This window comes from Sciurus vulgaris (assembly GCF_902686455.1).
Source record: "Sciurus vulgaris genome assembly, chromosome: X".
Lineage (NCBI taxonomy): Eukaryota > Metazoa > Chordata > Mammalia > Rodentia > Sciuridae > Sciurus > Sciurus vulgaris.
In genome coordinates, this window is record NC_136471.1 from 88,672,182 (window position 1) to 88,687,968 (window position 15,787).

At 37.0% G+C, this 15,787-nt stretch overlaps 1 protein-coding gene across 1 annotated transcript in view; it reads right to left on the reverse strand.

The window, feature by feature from the left end:
• Positions 1 to 1,148: 1,148 nt before the first annotated feature.
• NBDY (negative regulator of P-body association) overlaps positions 1,149 to 15,787 on the reverse strand; it is a 74,096-nt gene continuing 59,457 nt past the window's right edge. Inside the window, exon 3 of the mRNA XM_079124146.1 lies at positions 1,149 to 1,796. The gene's annotated coding sequence lies outside the window, so the exon portion shown is untranslated. The remainder of the gene's footprint in view (positions 1,797 to 15,787) is intronic.

The window sequence follows — 15,787 nt, forward strand, 5'->3', positions numbered from 1 at the left end:
GTACTAATTTGCAGTTCCGCCATCAATGCATGAGTGTGCCTTTTCCCCATATTCTTCCCAGCATTTATTTCTTTGAGTTTTTGGCACCAGGGATTGAACCCAGGGGAACCAAAATACTCAGTTCCTTTTTGTTATTTTTTTTTTTTTAAGACAGGGTCTCAGTTCATTGCTTAGGGTCTCCTTATCTATTTATGATTTAATTTATTCTACTTTTATATTTTAAGATTTTAAAAATTTGTTATTTTTAGTTATAGATGACAGTAGAATGTATTTTGGCATATCACATATACATGGAATATAAATTCCAATTTGTGGTTGTACATGATGTGGAGTTACACTAGTTTTTTTTGTGTGTATTCATATGTGAACATAGGAAAGTTATATTTGATTCATCCTACTGTCTTTCCCATTCCCATCACCCCCTCCTTTTCCCCCACTCCCCCTTGTCCAATCCAGTGAACATCTTCTCCCTCCCACTTGTCTATTGTGAGTTGGCATTTGCACTTCAGAGAGGACATTCAGCCTTTTTTAGGGGGGGACTGGCTTATTTCATTTAGCATGATAGTCTCCAATTCCATGCATTTATCATCAAATGCCATAATTAAATTCTTCTTTTTGACTGAGTAATATTCCATTGTGTATATGTACCACTTTCTTGTTATCTATTCATCTGCTGGAGGACACCTAAATTTGTTCTGTAGCTCACCTATCATGAATTGAGCTGGTATAAACAATGATGTGGCCATGAAATCTTTGGGTATATGCTGATGAGTGGAATAACTGGATCGAATAGTGGTTCCATTCAAAGTTTTCTAAGGAATCTCCATACTGCTTTAAAGAGACGTTGCACCAATTTGCAGTCCCACCAACAATGTGTGAGAGTACCTTCTCCACACATCCTCGCCAACATTTATTGTTACTTTTATTCTTTTTTTAAGCATATTAAGCAGGTTTTATTTAAAAGTAGTAATAACACACACTGCAAGAACCAAGAAAACCACACCAAATACAGGAACTCACATAAGGGGGTTTATTAAGCACACACAGAGTGACTCCCTTCAGGGTAACAGAGAAAATGAGAGGAAAAGAGAAAGGGTGCACAGTCAGGAGAGAGAAAAATGGTGGAGACAGCATGAAAGTGAGGAGAGGAGAAGACAGAGAGAAAATGGTGGGGAGCTCTCCTTAAGCAGTCAAATTCCATGGGTTAACAGGACCAATAACGGAGAAGGATACTTGCAAGCTGACTGATGAACCAATAGCTAGCTAGGATGTTCACAGTCAGACAAGTAGTTGGGAGGTGGGGAAATGACTGCAGCAGAAATGTTGGGGGAGCAGCTTTATATTATATTACATTCCCCCATTTCTGTTTTTATAAGAAGATCTTTTGTTCTCCAGCTCTTTCCCCCCTTATCTCTCCTTCCTGCCTATGTGACTAGGCCTGGTTTTGCAAGTGAGATGTAAAAAGTCCATTCTCTCAGGGGCAGTCTTCAACTTCCACACTTCCAGAGGCAGATGGCTTTCATGGACTTCATTTCCTCGATTTGATTGATCCCCTATTTCTACACTAACTGCCTGTCCCCAATTCTGCTTCATTCCCCACTATAGTTTTAGGAACTCCTTTACTGCTATAGGGAAAGGGGGGTGATGACTGCTCTGGCTTCTTCAAGCTGGAAGGGGGCAGAATGAGGCAAGCAGTTTGGATGTTCCCTTTTTAGAAATCGGGTCAGTTGAGGGGTCCACGGTAGAAGTCTGGTTGGGGAAGAGCAGGTTGCAAAGGCATCTGGGGGTGGGTGCTTCTATGAGAGAAGAACAAAAAGACATGAGTACTGAAATGAGATTAGCACAAGATAAATGTTGCAGAATCTGGAACATGCGAACTGAGTAGTTATTCCCATAACAAGGCCTAACAAAGGCTGGAGAGGACAAGGCCTTTATTTGGGAACTTTAACATTGTCCAGGTTATCAGGAATGTAAACATGACATTTAGTAGAGATCTCTATATTTCTGTTACTAGCAAACATAGATTAAGCCTACCTGTGTCTGTAGGCCTTAAACTGACTAAAAACTTTTGACTCTGGCAGTTTCTCTTGATAGTTATCAGGCACATTTGCCTAAAAATCTCTCCTTAGTAGCTTTTAATCTTTATTCTAGTGGGCTAGCACAAGTGTACATCTTAAGTTAAATTTAACTATTATTTCTTTTAAATGCCCAAGAAAGGCTATATTTTGGTTTTAACTGTTTTGCTAGGTGTCTAAGATCAAGCTGGTCAAGCTAAAAAGCTATTCCTGCTTTTTAGCTCCCTAGTGCTGTCAGTTAGGCAGGATCTCCTTGATGAGGTGACTTCCCTTGGAAGCACCAGAGATGTCTCCCATTTTCCTTGACTTTCAGTTATTTACCCCCTTTATCTAATTGGGGTCTACATTATCTGTCCTATAGGTGATGGCTTACTATTTCAAGTGGATTTACAGTGTTTGCTCTTGAAGCAGTACTTCTGCAAAATATAAATCAGGCAACAATTAGAGTTCACAAGGAAAATACAAAATGGAATCACCAACAGTAAAACTTTCAGTTTGTGCAATAGCTATCTTGAATTTTGGCTGAGTTATTCATTATATCCCCTGTTTGAGATCACAGTAATCTTTACAACGAACATCAAACTTTTGAACACAACTTTAAATGAGTTAAAGTCTGGCTTACTTTAGAGCCATTCTAACATGCAGCAGGGTGAGGCAGAGCCTTATCTCAGGTAAGGCGGGGTTCTTCACAAATCTTAGGTAAAATGTTCTAATCCTGAAGCTAATTTTTTCCTCTTTTGCCATGACCAGCATGACCAAATTCTCAAGTTCAGTGAAGGGCAAAGGAGTATTAGAAAATAAAGGCTTATAAGCACAGATTTTGAAGATAAAGCTGAGATCATATGGAGCTCTGTTCTCTGATGGAAATGCAGATATAAAGAGTTATGCCAGCGATCTTTATGTATGTATATAAGCATTATTCTTTGTTTTCAGGAAAGTTACAGAGACTAGGACATCTAGGTTACTTTTTTCACAGCTGCAAAGTGCAATGTTAGGAGCTCAGTGTAGCTCTCAAGGAAGTCCACTGTCCAAAGTTACTGTAAGGTGGGCAGGAACCAGAGAAGGAAGCTGATGAAACACTGGTTATCTAGCAAAAGAGTCCCTTCCTGCCCAAGAACTGCGTACCTGAGATCAATGTCAGAGCTGATAGGACTACTGTATACAGCCTCCCTAGGGAGGGTACTGCTACAGCACTAAGGCATCTTGTGCCCCTGCACAGGAACACTCCCAGGCACCAGGCTTGTCACAGTCATGAGGTCAGAGACCCCAATCTCAGTCACTCTTGTCCCATTTTTGCTACTGCACATTACACTCTTTCTTAAATGTCATTTTAAGAAGTTTACATATATTCACTCCTGAGTCTATATGAACATTAGTTAACACAATTTAACATTATATCTTAAAATATAAATTAAAGAAAGACTGAGAGAGCTTTTAACTCTCCTTTTGTGTGGCAAAGTGGGAAAATACTTTCATGTTTCACGATATTAACCTTAAACAATTCAGGCTCTCACTAACTTTTAGAAAGACATTTACATTTAAATTTTTTTTATCTCAGTGTAAAAAGTAACAAATTTTACATATACCCTATTGATGTCCTATAATAGAACATTAAATGATAAGTTTAAAATTGCCATTACAGACAAGTTTAATTTGGAGAATAGCAGCTTGATAAATTTTCTGCTTTAAAGGCTTGTATACCTGGAAAATATGAACACATTTGATATACAAAGAATAATGTTTAAGTATGCTACTCCATGGAATAACTTTGTAAATTAATCAGATGTATCTAACACATTTGAGTAATCCCATACATGTCAACTCTAATTCACTCATCTTATTGTAAATAAAAAAAAAACAAGGTATCAGACAAGTGTAAAAATAAAACCAAGATATCAGACAAGTGTACCAACAGTATTTGCTGTCTCTTTCCTGTTGAAGAAAAGTACTAGAAAAAATGATGTTAGACATTTTATAAGCATCAACATTTTATTAGTTTGGCCACCTAGAGACTTGTGAATTAATTTTAAAGACACTTTGCTTCTATTAGTTTACACAATTTAAATTTTTTAAATCACATGAATTAAAAGTATTTGGATCCATTTTTTAAATTTTTAATTTTATGCACACTTATACTTAACACAAAAGCAAAGGCTTTGTAATGTTTATCTCCATTGCAATGTAACAGATGTTCAAACATAACTCTAGAGTTGGATAAAAAGAACTGATCAAAAATCATTAACCTAGGTATGTAGGATCAAAATTGTGAGCTCAAAAATATAGCATTTAAGAAAAACAAGAGTCCTAGAAGAAAAATGATAATGGTCATTAATTATAGCATGAGAGAATGAGAAAGAGAAGGGCAGGGAGAAGAGGTGAGAGAGAGAGATAAAGTGTTCTGTGTTACAGCCCAGGAAAAATTTAAAATGGACACTTTTTTTTCCTTGGATTTGAGACTGATCTCCCACTGCACCTTCTGGCTTCCTCCCTTTACATTTCAATGTAAGCCTTGACTGAGATCTGAAAGGAGCTAACAGGTTCTAGCAGAAACTTGATGCCTAGGGCACTTTAACCCTTTCTCCCGGTTAGTAATCAATTCAGGTTTGGATGCAGAAAATTGTGAAACATTATCTCCCACTACTTGTAAGGAATGGGGCTGCTATATCACACTCCTTATTGGCACATGCCACTGATTGTTGGACTGGTTACTCCCTCCACTCCAGCATATGCAGGATGTCGTGGCAGGAGGACTAGGTGGGCTGGGCAGGGGAATGGAAGCAGAAACAGAATGGGGTAAAGGACATGGAGAAGCAGGAGCTGGAGGTGTTCAAGTTTGCAGGAAGAGCAAAGAAGAGCAAGAAAAAGAGACTTGAAGATAAGGACGCCTTTTCCATCTGCCCACTTGCTCACAGAAGCTGTGTGCCATTACATGGCCACTTTGGATTGATTATCTAAAGGGTACTGTGGCCAAATAGCATTAAGTTTTAGTGGCTTTAAGCCAGGGGTCAAGCGAAGGGTTATAAAGTTGTCTAATAGACATCCCAGGGGTGAATCTGCCAGAATGGAGGACCCAGATCCCATGGTGGAGACTGATACAGCAGAGTCTATGGCCATGGCATCCCGAGGTCAGAGTAGTCAGCTGGAGACTAGAAGGCAGCACATCGATGGTGTCGTCACACAAGCATCAGTCTGTATGCCAGGCAAAAGCCGAGGAGGGTTGAGAACCTGACGTCAGGATTTTTGAGAGGGAACAAGCGCGAAGATGAGCCTCAACCCTGAGAGAGAATCTCCACCATAAAATCAGGAACCCACCCAGCAGATAAGACCAACTAAGGGGGACAGCCGTAACTATAAAAGTTGTGGCTGGTGGTATCCCCACCCCTCAGCGGCCTCAAGGGCCCTGGACACTCAACAGTCACTTCTCAGGTCAGCAGAGGAGTGTTTAAGCCAGGCTAGGGGAACCCACCTAGGGAACTCACCAATCTGAAGTCCAGTGATGGATGCAGAGCAGAACAGAGCGTCCAGGCAGAATGGAAGGTGAGGCTGTGTCCGGGGTCACTGGGGCATCAGATGGGGTTCTGCTTGCTTAAGAGACAGTGGAAGAGCCCATCCGAGTCATGGCATCAATGTAAGAACCCAGAAACCATGCCAGACATGGGAACTCACATAAGAGAGTTTATTAAGCAAACAGAGTGTCTCCCTGCAGGGTAAGAGAGAAAATGAGAGAAAAAGAGAAAGGGCACATGCACAGGAGAGTGAAATGGAGGAGACAGCATGAAATTGAGGAGAGGAGAAGACAGAGAGAAAATGGTGGGGAGCTCTCCTTAAGCAGTCAAATTCTGCGGGTTAACAGGACCAATAATGGAGAAGGATACTTGCAAGCTGACTGATGAACCAATAGCTAGCTAGGATGTTCACAGTGGGACAAGTAGTTGGGAGGCGGGGAAATGACTGCAGCAGAAAGGGCAGGGGAGCAGCTTTATACTATATTACACTAACTAAAGGATAGAAAAAAAGAAATACTTAAAACCTTAATTTCTCATTCCAATAAAATAATTTCTAATGCCCATTGAATTTCAAGGAAATTATGGTTTATACAATTTGATTGAGCAATAACTGTTATTTTAAAATACCACCTTATATTCCAAATTTCAAATTTCTCTTTAAAAGCCAAATTTGATTAATATAAAAACATCAATGACTACATTTTAATTAATCATGATAATTAGTACTGACTTAACATGTTAATTATATCCTTGTTTTCCAGATAAAGAAGTCTTTAAAATATAAGATTCAAAGGGACATTTTATTAAATGATGCTCTCCAAATCATTGATTTTTTCAATAATGGTCTTGTAAACTTATATAATAATAACTAATTAATTAATTAATTAATTATATATTTAATATTTTAAAAATTAAATAGATATAAGTTATACACTTTTCATATTACTCTCTACACTAAGAAGTAAACTTAACTACATTTTTAGAGGACATTCAGGAGATACCAACTTATTTAAAGGCTAACAATATAGGATATGGAAATATTTTGACACCCTCCCCCAAAAGGGGATAGACACTCTTGGTTTCTCTGTTTCATGTTTCATATGTGATATTAGATTATGATACTTAATTTATGTTAATCCAAAGAATCATATGAGGAAGTTTTATGAAATAATATTCAGATAAAGAGGCTAAAGATGGTTTCAAGATTAAAGTACCTTCCCTAGATTTTATCAAGAGACCCACTTAGAAAAATTAAGTACACATAAAAAAAAATTTTGAGGTTCTACCATCCATAAATAACTATTATTAACATTTACTAAATGATCTTCTAAACTGTCATCCATGCATAAGCTCAGAGATATACATATTTTATACACATGCAACTATATTACTAATTTTAAAACTTGCAACATTGTTTTAGATTGCACATAATTAGTATTCTTTTACAACATTACTTTTCATGTCAGATTTTTGTCATACAGTCCATTTATCCAAAACACTATGTTGGACATTTGGATTATTTTTACTATTTTAAAAACAAGGTTATTAAAGATATTCATACAACTATATCTTTATACATAAAGATTATCTTTACACAGATCCCTTAAGATATAATTCCTCAATTAATGACATAAATTTTAAGAGTTTTTAGGGCTGAGGTCGTGACTCAGCAGTAGAGCACTTGCCTGCACGTGTGAGGCACAGGGTTCAATCCTCAGCACCACATAAAATAAAGCTATAAAAAAAAAAGAAAAATTCTAAGACTTTTTAAATAATTTATTAAGTCACTATCCTGAAAGATACTACCAATTCTAATGTAATAACTTAGGTTAATTTGAAATATTAGGGTCATTACCTATAAAACAAATAAGTCATAAGACTAATTTTCAATGTCTATACTGACTCCATTTTATAGCTTTGTAACTCAGCCCACTACTAGAGACAAAATCAAATGATATATTTGGTAAAATCTAAGCCTTCTTTTATTTTAATGCCCTTTTCAACTCAAAAACATTGACTTTAACAATAGGTAACTTTCATTAATCTTCCTGGCCAAATAGAAATATTTATTAAGTCACTTCTTAGAGGTTAAATACTTGTACAAAGCTAGGCCATTGTCTAAAATCTAAGGTTAATAATGCTCCAGTTTATAGCGATCTTTTTCTACAATTTAAAAAAGGGGGGGAACAGATCCCTAGGTAAATGCACATAATTTCAAAAAAATATTTTCTAAAAATTATGATATTAGTAGTCTCACCACTGCTGAGTGACACATGGAGCAATAGAATGCACCAGATTTTACAATAAGAAGGTCGTAAGTCTCCAACTACAATATTTGTATGCTGACTCTATTGAGCTCTCAGGAAAGTGAAATATATGGGAAATCTGGTGGGCCCATTTCCCAGATCCACATTTAGTACACCCAATGATGTAAACTGGAGAATCAATCCCAGTATTTACTGATGATATTCATATGATGGGAGGTTTTACAGATACTCACATTACACCCATCCATGTGACTGGATTTAACTACTGGTTGCAATGGAAACTTATTTATATGCTGGTCCCATAATAGTCACTCTGGCTATATAGATGTAACCTTTGAGAAAAAGACAGTATAAGGAATACCTAGACCAGCCAATTATACTGACCCTTGTAACTTAGGATTTTATGTTCAAACAGTTATTAGAATGGGACTTTCTCATAAAAAGACAGTTAATTCTATGAAATATCCACCAATATCTTACTGTCTTAGTTGTTCTGCAATAGAATCTGGTGCCTTTCATAAATGGATAAAATATACAAATGTCTTGCCAATACTACATAATACCTCTAAAGGTGGTGAATATGTTTTGGGATTGGTCTTCAAATATTGATAAAAGATGGTTATATCAAAATATCTTCCTCTAGAAGATTCAAAGCCAGAAAGGTTTAATGTGGTAATGTTGCCACTAAATATGTTTCACTTTTCCTTCTTCTTGAAAAGAATTTACAAGCAACCATGTTTAATTTAAATCTTTAATACAATGGAAGATCTAAGAAACTAGACAAATAATTGAGCTATTTAAAACTTTTCAGAATACAAAATCAGATTAGATATACAATAATTCTGATTTTTGAAACTCCATGTAATTTGGACTGTTCCCTATTGTTTGAATATTACTTTGCATTTCTGGTAACCATGTAATAAAGACCAAATTAGAATCCAACAAACTGATATTACACTAGAAAGATGAATAATTCACATTCATATTCTAACAGTTATTTCGTATTTGATGATAATTTGGGTCCTATATATTTTAATGTATTCTTTTAGATTTCTATCTGTTCCCACATTCATTATATCTAGGGGCGTAATTCCTTCTGTTAAGAAGCTATGTCCCCTGAAAGTTAAGTATTAATAGAATTATTGAGATCAAATTAAATGCTTTAACAACTACTTTTACAAATACCAGTAATGAGCCTTTTGCTCTCCAACTTAAACAAAGGTTTAAATGCCATAATGACTGTAAGCATGGCTGTGTTGCTACAACTAAATATCATAATTCCCAATGGGACTAAGATAATTAAGAATCAACTAATGGACATTTGGCATTAACAATAATAATAGCCTGGATCTTACAAAAATCTCATCACCACATCCAGGATATTCAAAAAACAAAATTGATCTCATGGACTCTGCATTTCTGGTTAATCAAATACTTCCTAAATTGAATGGTATATTATTGAAATGACATGTTTGCTACTAATTCTATTTGTATCATAATAATAGATTGTCATCCCCTCAGAACCAAGATCCAAGACCTCGAAGCAGCTCTCAGAACCAAGATCCAGAACCTCAAAATACCTACCCATTATTTGCATTTTAAAAAATACAAAAATGGGGGAATTGTGAGAGTCATTCTTATCTAGCAGAATCACACAAGTTTGAGCCATGGGACACAGAGGCCTGACTTCTAGAAAGTGGCAGTCATGAAGGACTGTCCCAGATCACCGTAGAGTATGTGGCAGTCTGTGGGTGTGGTTCCCTGTCTGGTTCTATGATAGTTTCCCTAAGTTTATGGCTCCCCTAACTCCACCCCACCTGTTCATCACAGAAGAAGCCCCTCCTGGTCCAGGGCCCTTTACCTGTGTGGCTACAAATAAAAGAGACTTGGGTTACTCCATGTGGTTAGAGGCCAGTCTGGTACGGCCTGATCCATCATGCCCCTTCTCATTTAAAAAGAGTATTGGTTCTTATGTGTTCATTGATTGGATAAGTTTATGGGTAATTGATTGATTTATAGCCAACATCATCCTCCGGCAGTTAATCCTTTTCTTATCCAAGTGGGATGTGGCAGAAACCCCCACAAAGTGGGCTGCTGCATGCATTGGGGGTATATTCTCTCTAGAGGCTTTTAGTCTGTGTACCTGGGGGCATGGCAAATGTTGGAACCCCAAAGAGCCCTTCTCACTAACCACCTTTTGGCAGAACGTGGACCATGCTGGGCATATGTTATATGTTAGTTCTTGAGGTTTTTAGTCTGCATGCCTGGAGGTGTGGCCAATATTGGGACCTAAGTAAGCCCTTTTTAGAATGAGTTTTGACAGAGGTGGACTGTACCAGATGAGCATATATTCACGCTGGAGGTTTTCATTGTGTGTACTCAGTGTTAAGCCAGGTATCAAAGCTGAAGCAGATCCTGAATGTTTCTGAGGTTGGGGAACAATTGAACCACCTATCTGTGCTGGAGGATGGGTTATGGAAACTGAATAATCTACTACCCTTGATCCTTGCACCTTCAGACTCAGCCCTCACAGGAAACCACACCTGAATGGTGCTGCCTTAAGTCACAGAGGGAAGATTTGCTCAACTATTGGTTCCAGAAGGCAGTGACTTTCATTCCACTCCCCATTACAGCCTGCACTCCCTATAGCATAAAACTCTCTGTGATTTTATTTCAGAGACATTCTCCCACTGTCTGCCTAGTGAATATGACAAGGGTGTTCACAGAGATCCTGATATATGACTGTGCCAAGTTTTCTGGCCCCTAGAACAGCATAGTCTCAGAAAATAAGACCTTTCTCAAGATATTTTCTGACTATTGCACTCAGAGTTTGCTGAAAGATGCAGTGAATTTCTTCTCTAAAGCAAGATTGTTGTGCAGACTCTAGATTACTTATTTTAGTTATTTTTGGAGTGCAGCCTTATATGCCATGTTGTGACTCTTTCTCTTTTACTTTTACTCCCTCATAGGGGAGAATCCCCTTGTCCTGCCCAAGGTACTGGGTGCCAGATGCTGGGGTACTCTGCTTCCCTTGCTTTGTTATTCTGCCTAGTCTCTGGATTTTACCAGGTTTTGTTTTCTCTGCTGTCAATTTCCAGTGCTCACCCATCGCTACTCACCTAGTTACAAATTTATTTATTTGGTTTTATCCCATAGAGGAGCAAGCTAGTGCTAGGTTCCTCTGCCATCTTGCCTAGAATCTATGGTACTTCTTTAAAGCAACTACTTTGAATTCTTCATTAGTCAGCATGTATATCTCCATTTTCTTGGATTTGGCTACTGAATAATTATTGTGCTTTTGATAGTGTTACATTTCCTTGGTTTTTCATCATTCTTGTTGCCTTTCACTGATATCTGCACATTTAAATAAGGGCTTACTCTAGTCCTTACCAACTTGCTTTGACTGGGCAGGCCATTTGTCATGGTACAATGGTAAGCTTGCTGATAATGCCTGGGTCTGTGTGAACTGAGCATGAAGCCTCCTTCCACTGGGATGGACTTCAACAAGGGTGAGATTTTCAAGGATGAGGTGGAGCCTGAGTATAATGAGTATAGATTTGGAGCTTGTATCCACAGGAGGCAACATGAAGACTGAGTCTTGAAAGCCTGAACAGCTGCTAAGGCAAGCATTGAGCTTGAGCCTACAGGGGCAGACCAGGCACCCTGACACCTGAGTTGATTGGATGGCCTTGGAGCCTGAGTCTACAAGAGTTAGCCTGGTAGTGGGTTGGCTTCACAGTGGTTGGTATGGAGCTTGGGTCTTCAAAGTTGTTTCTGGAACAAAACAACTGAAGTCTGGCACTGAAATATACTGGGATAGGCCTGGACTCTGGGCTCCTGAAGGAGGTCTGGACCCTGTGTTCTCTGCAGTCAAGTTCAATAGAGACTGGCCCAGAACCTGGGATCAGTCTGGTGCTATAGTCATTGGGGAGTCTGGGTCCACATGGTCTGGTCTGGAGCCTAGGATTGCAATGCAGGTCTGGTTCAAAGAGCCACTAAGGACTGACCTAGAACCTGGGCTGTGGTGACTGACCTAGAACCTATGTCTCATGGTGCTGACCTGAAGGCTGGATATGAAAGTGCTGTCTTAGATTCTAGGATGTCACAAGCTGGTCGGGGTCCTTAGGCCTCAAATGCTGGCATGGTACCCAGGTACAAGAAGGACTTCTCATTCCATGAGAGCCAGTCCAACACTGGAATCTATTCATACAGGAATGGCCCCTGTGTATACTAGACTAGGGCCACAGAGTACATCTTGGAGAGTAAGGGCATGGGGACTGACTTAGTACTGAATAAGCCTATAACCTGGTGTCTATGGGTGCCCATCTGGTATTTGAGGCCAAAGGAGCAGACCTGAGACAATCTGAAGCCTAGAATACAGGGAATGGTTTGGTACTGTTTAGGCCTAGATATTTTGTCTTCAAAACCTGGCCTAGACTCTGGTTAATTTAAAAATATTAATTTTGAAAGATCACCTTTGCCACCAAAGCAAACAGTCCATCTATACAAGCACGCTTCCAAAATATCAAATTTCATGGAAGAACAAGTAAAAAGTATCATGTTCAATATGCAGCACAAGCTTCAAGGAGCACAAACTCAATGCTGGTGTTTCAGTTCAGGAGAATGGAAGGATGAACCATCCAGAAGGAAAAACTCCCCCTGCCTGAAGCGAGCACACTTAAGGAGGCACTGGACCCAGAAACTAATTCAGGGAACATGCACACCTGAACAATATTGAGTCTTCTAATTCACAAACTTGGTATATCTCTCCATTTCTTTAAGTTTTCTTTCATTTCTTAACAATGTTTTATAATGTGCATTCTAAAAATCTTATACATACTTTTATATTTTTTCTGTTTTTTATGGTTTTAAGATGCTATTGTAAATGGTTTTTAATTTTAATATCTAATTGTCATTGCTAACACATTAAAGATACAACTGAATTTTTTTTAAAAACCTGACCTAGAAATCTTTTCATAGTCTTATTACTACCCTTTGAAGTAAGGATTTGATTTTAATCATATCTAGTTCATCTAATTTTTTTCTTTTGTCAGTTGTGCTTTGGTGCCATAACCAAAAAAAAAAAAAAAAGACAGTGCCTCATTCAAATTCACAGAGATTTACTCTTATGTTTCCTTCTAAGAGTTTTATAGTTTAACCCTTATATTTTTAAATATTTTCAATTAATTTGTGTGTATTGTGAGAGATTAAAGTTCTAACTTCATTTTTTACATGTGGAATTCCAGTTGTCTCAGCACCATTTGTGGAAAATACTGTTATTTCCCAATTAGATTTGGTTCCCTTTGCAAAAATTGTCGGCAAATGTGAGAGTTTATTTCTGTACCTTTAATATTATTTCATTGATTATTATGTCTGTCCTTGTGCTGGTACCACACAGTTTTACTTATTGTACCTTTGCAATAAATTTAGAAATTTGGAAATGTGAGCCTTTCAACTTTGTTTAGTTCAAGATTATTTGGGGTATTCTGGGTCCATTGCATTTCCACATGACTTTTAGGAACAGCTTGGAAATTTTTCCAAAGAGGGTAACTTAGATTTCATAGGGATTGTATTGAATATTTAGGTTATTTTGGGGAGTATTGCCATATTTACATAACTGAGATTTCCAATTCATGAAATGCCTTTCACCAGATGCCATTTTATCCAAGAAGACTGTGATTTTTGTTTATAATGTTTGGGTTGGTTCAACAGTTTTAAAATTCCAAAGTGCAATAGGGGACATCATACTATCTTTAAAATAATTGTTTATAATGACTTAATTATGCATAACATAACTCCAGAATATTCATGATGATCACCATCCCTCCATTTGTGATTTTTCAGATTCTTTGATTCTGATGCCCAGGGACTAAGTTCAATGGATTAAATCAAATACTCAGATTTCACAACCTTTCTAAATATTTATTTCATAAATCTGCTTTAACTACTTGTTGAACAAATTATATTATTATTTTATATTTTAATATATGCCATAATAATATGGCATTTTCAGATTCACTACTTAGAAAAATGCATTTATCTTTTATTGTAATACAGATGATAAAGTTATCTCTTTTACATCCCTGGAAGAGTTATTACATCCTATACAAAATGTTCCTATAAATCTCCCTAAGGAAATTTCTAAGCAATTCATGAATTGTATTAAGATCTTTTTAAAGTTTTTCTTTAATTTTTTAGTTATAGATGGACACAAAACCTTTATTTTATTTACTTATTTTTATGTAGTGCTGAGGATTGGACCCAATGCCTCACACATGCTAGGCAAGTGCTATACCATTGAGCCACATGTAGTCCTTATGAAGATCTTCACTAAAGTTCTCTCAATATCCTCGTATTTTTTCACCATAATATTTATAATTGTTTTAATTAAGATAATTTATGTAATACTGAGCATTTTAGAAGTGAAGCAGAATATTAGAAAAGCAAATGAACCATCTTAACCAAGCAAATAGTTAGGATGTAGAACATGGGATGAGGAGTTATATGACATGATATAGGCACCCTCAAAAAATTGGCAGTAAATTGAAGAAACTACTGGGAACTTCATTCTTTTTAAGATTTTAGGCATGTCTCACTTTGTTGATATATTCACACTAGAGCAAAGGAAAGTAGTAATTTGTACGAAGAAGGCCAAATTTTTTACTAATTTTGGTACTATTTTATACATGAACTTCTTATGAAATGTTTACATAAAATTCACAACTTATCAGCTAATAGTCACATACCTCTAACACAACAATGAGAGACAAAATTTATTGGAATCTCAGTGGATCTGTGGAATTTCAAATTATACAGTAAGGACTTGGTGTCAAGAAAAGAGCACAGTTGTTCACCACAGGACAATATCATGGGTGTTATCTGCTTAAGTGCATTCACATGTTCCAGGTTTCAATCTTAAAAGTCTACAACCTGATCTTGCACATGTCCTAGAATTCACCCAAATTCAGGAGGTGAAATCATATTGATTACACCCTAAGACTGAAATATTTTTAAACAATGCAAAAGAACAACTTATTAATTTGGAATAACAAATGCAATTATCATACAGGACAGATATATATTTCAAGAAGGACACACCCCACTTTCCTTTTTAAACAGATTATACAAGAATCAAACTTTTAGAAGAGCTCTTGATAAAGAGTTTGATAAAGGTTTGTTTTGTTTTTGTGGTGCTGGAGCTTGAACCCAGGGCCTTGTGCACATAAGGCAAGCACTCTGCCAGCTGAGTTACATCCCCAGACCAAATGTTTTAGTTGTAGATGGACTCAATACCTTCATTTTTATTTATTTATTTATTTTATTTTATTTTGTGGTGCTGGGGATCAAACCCAGGACCTTGTGCTTGCACGGCAAGCACTCTACTGATTGAGCTATCTCCCCATTCAATGAAAACCTGCATCTTTCTTGATACCCGATATATTTGACTGCAAAATGAAAATTTATCTGGATCATCAGTTGCCACCACCCTCGGCATATTTCTAGCAGAAAATAGCTGCGATGTTCACTTCTGTGGTTCTTGCTTTACATCACTGATCAATCATCCCCAATGGTCAGCCCATGGTCACTTGACACATTCTTTTGTTCTTTAGAAAAATTATACTTATTTAAACAAATAAAAATGAATGTAATCAAGCTATGTATAAACTAAATGACATATATAAAAGTCCTATTGCTGTGGAGAAAAATAAAGTCCTATTGCCACCAAATTTTTAACATTCCTTGGTCCTCCTCCTATGTCCATGATAAAACATAGGTACCAGTTCTTTCTAGATAATTTTCAATGTATTTGAATATAGACATATAAAGTACATAAGGTTTTAGACTCAAGAGTATGTAATAGAAATTAGATCATCAAAACCTACTTATCTACAATTTTATATTACCCATATAAGAAAGGATTCAGAGTGGTGTGTTTTCT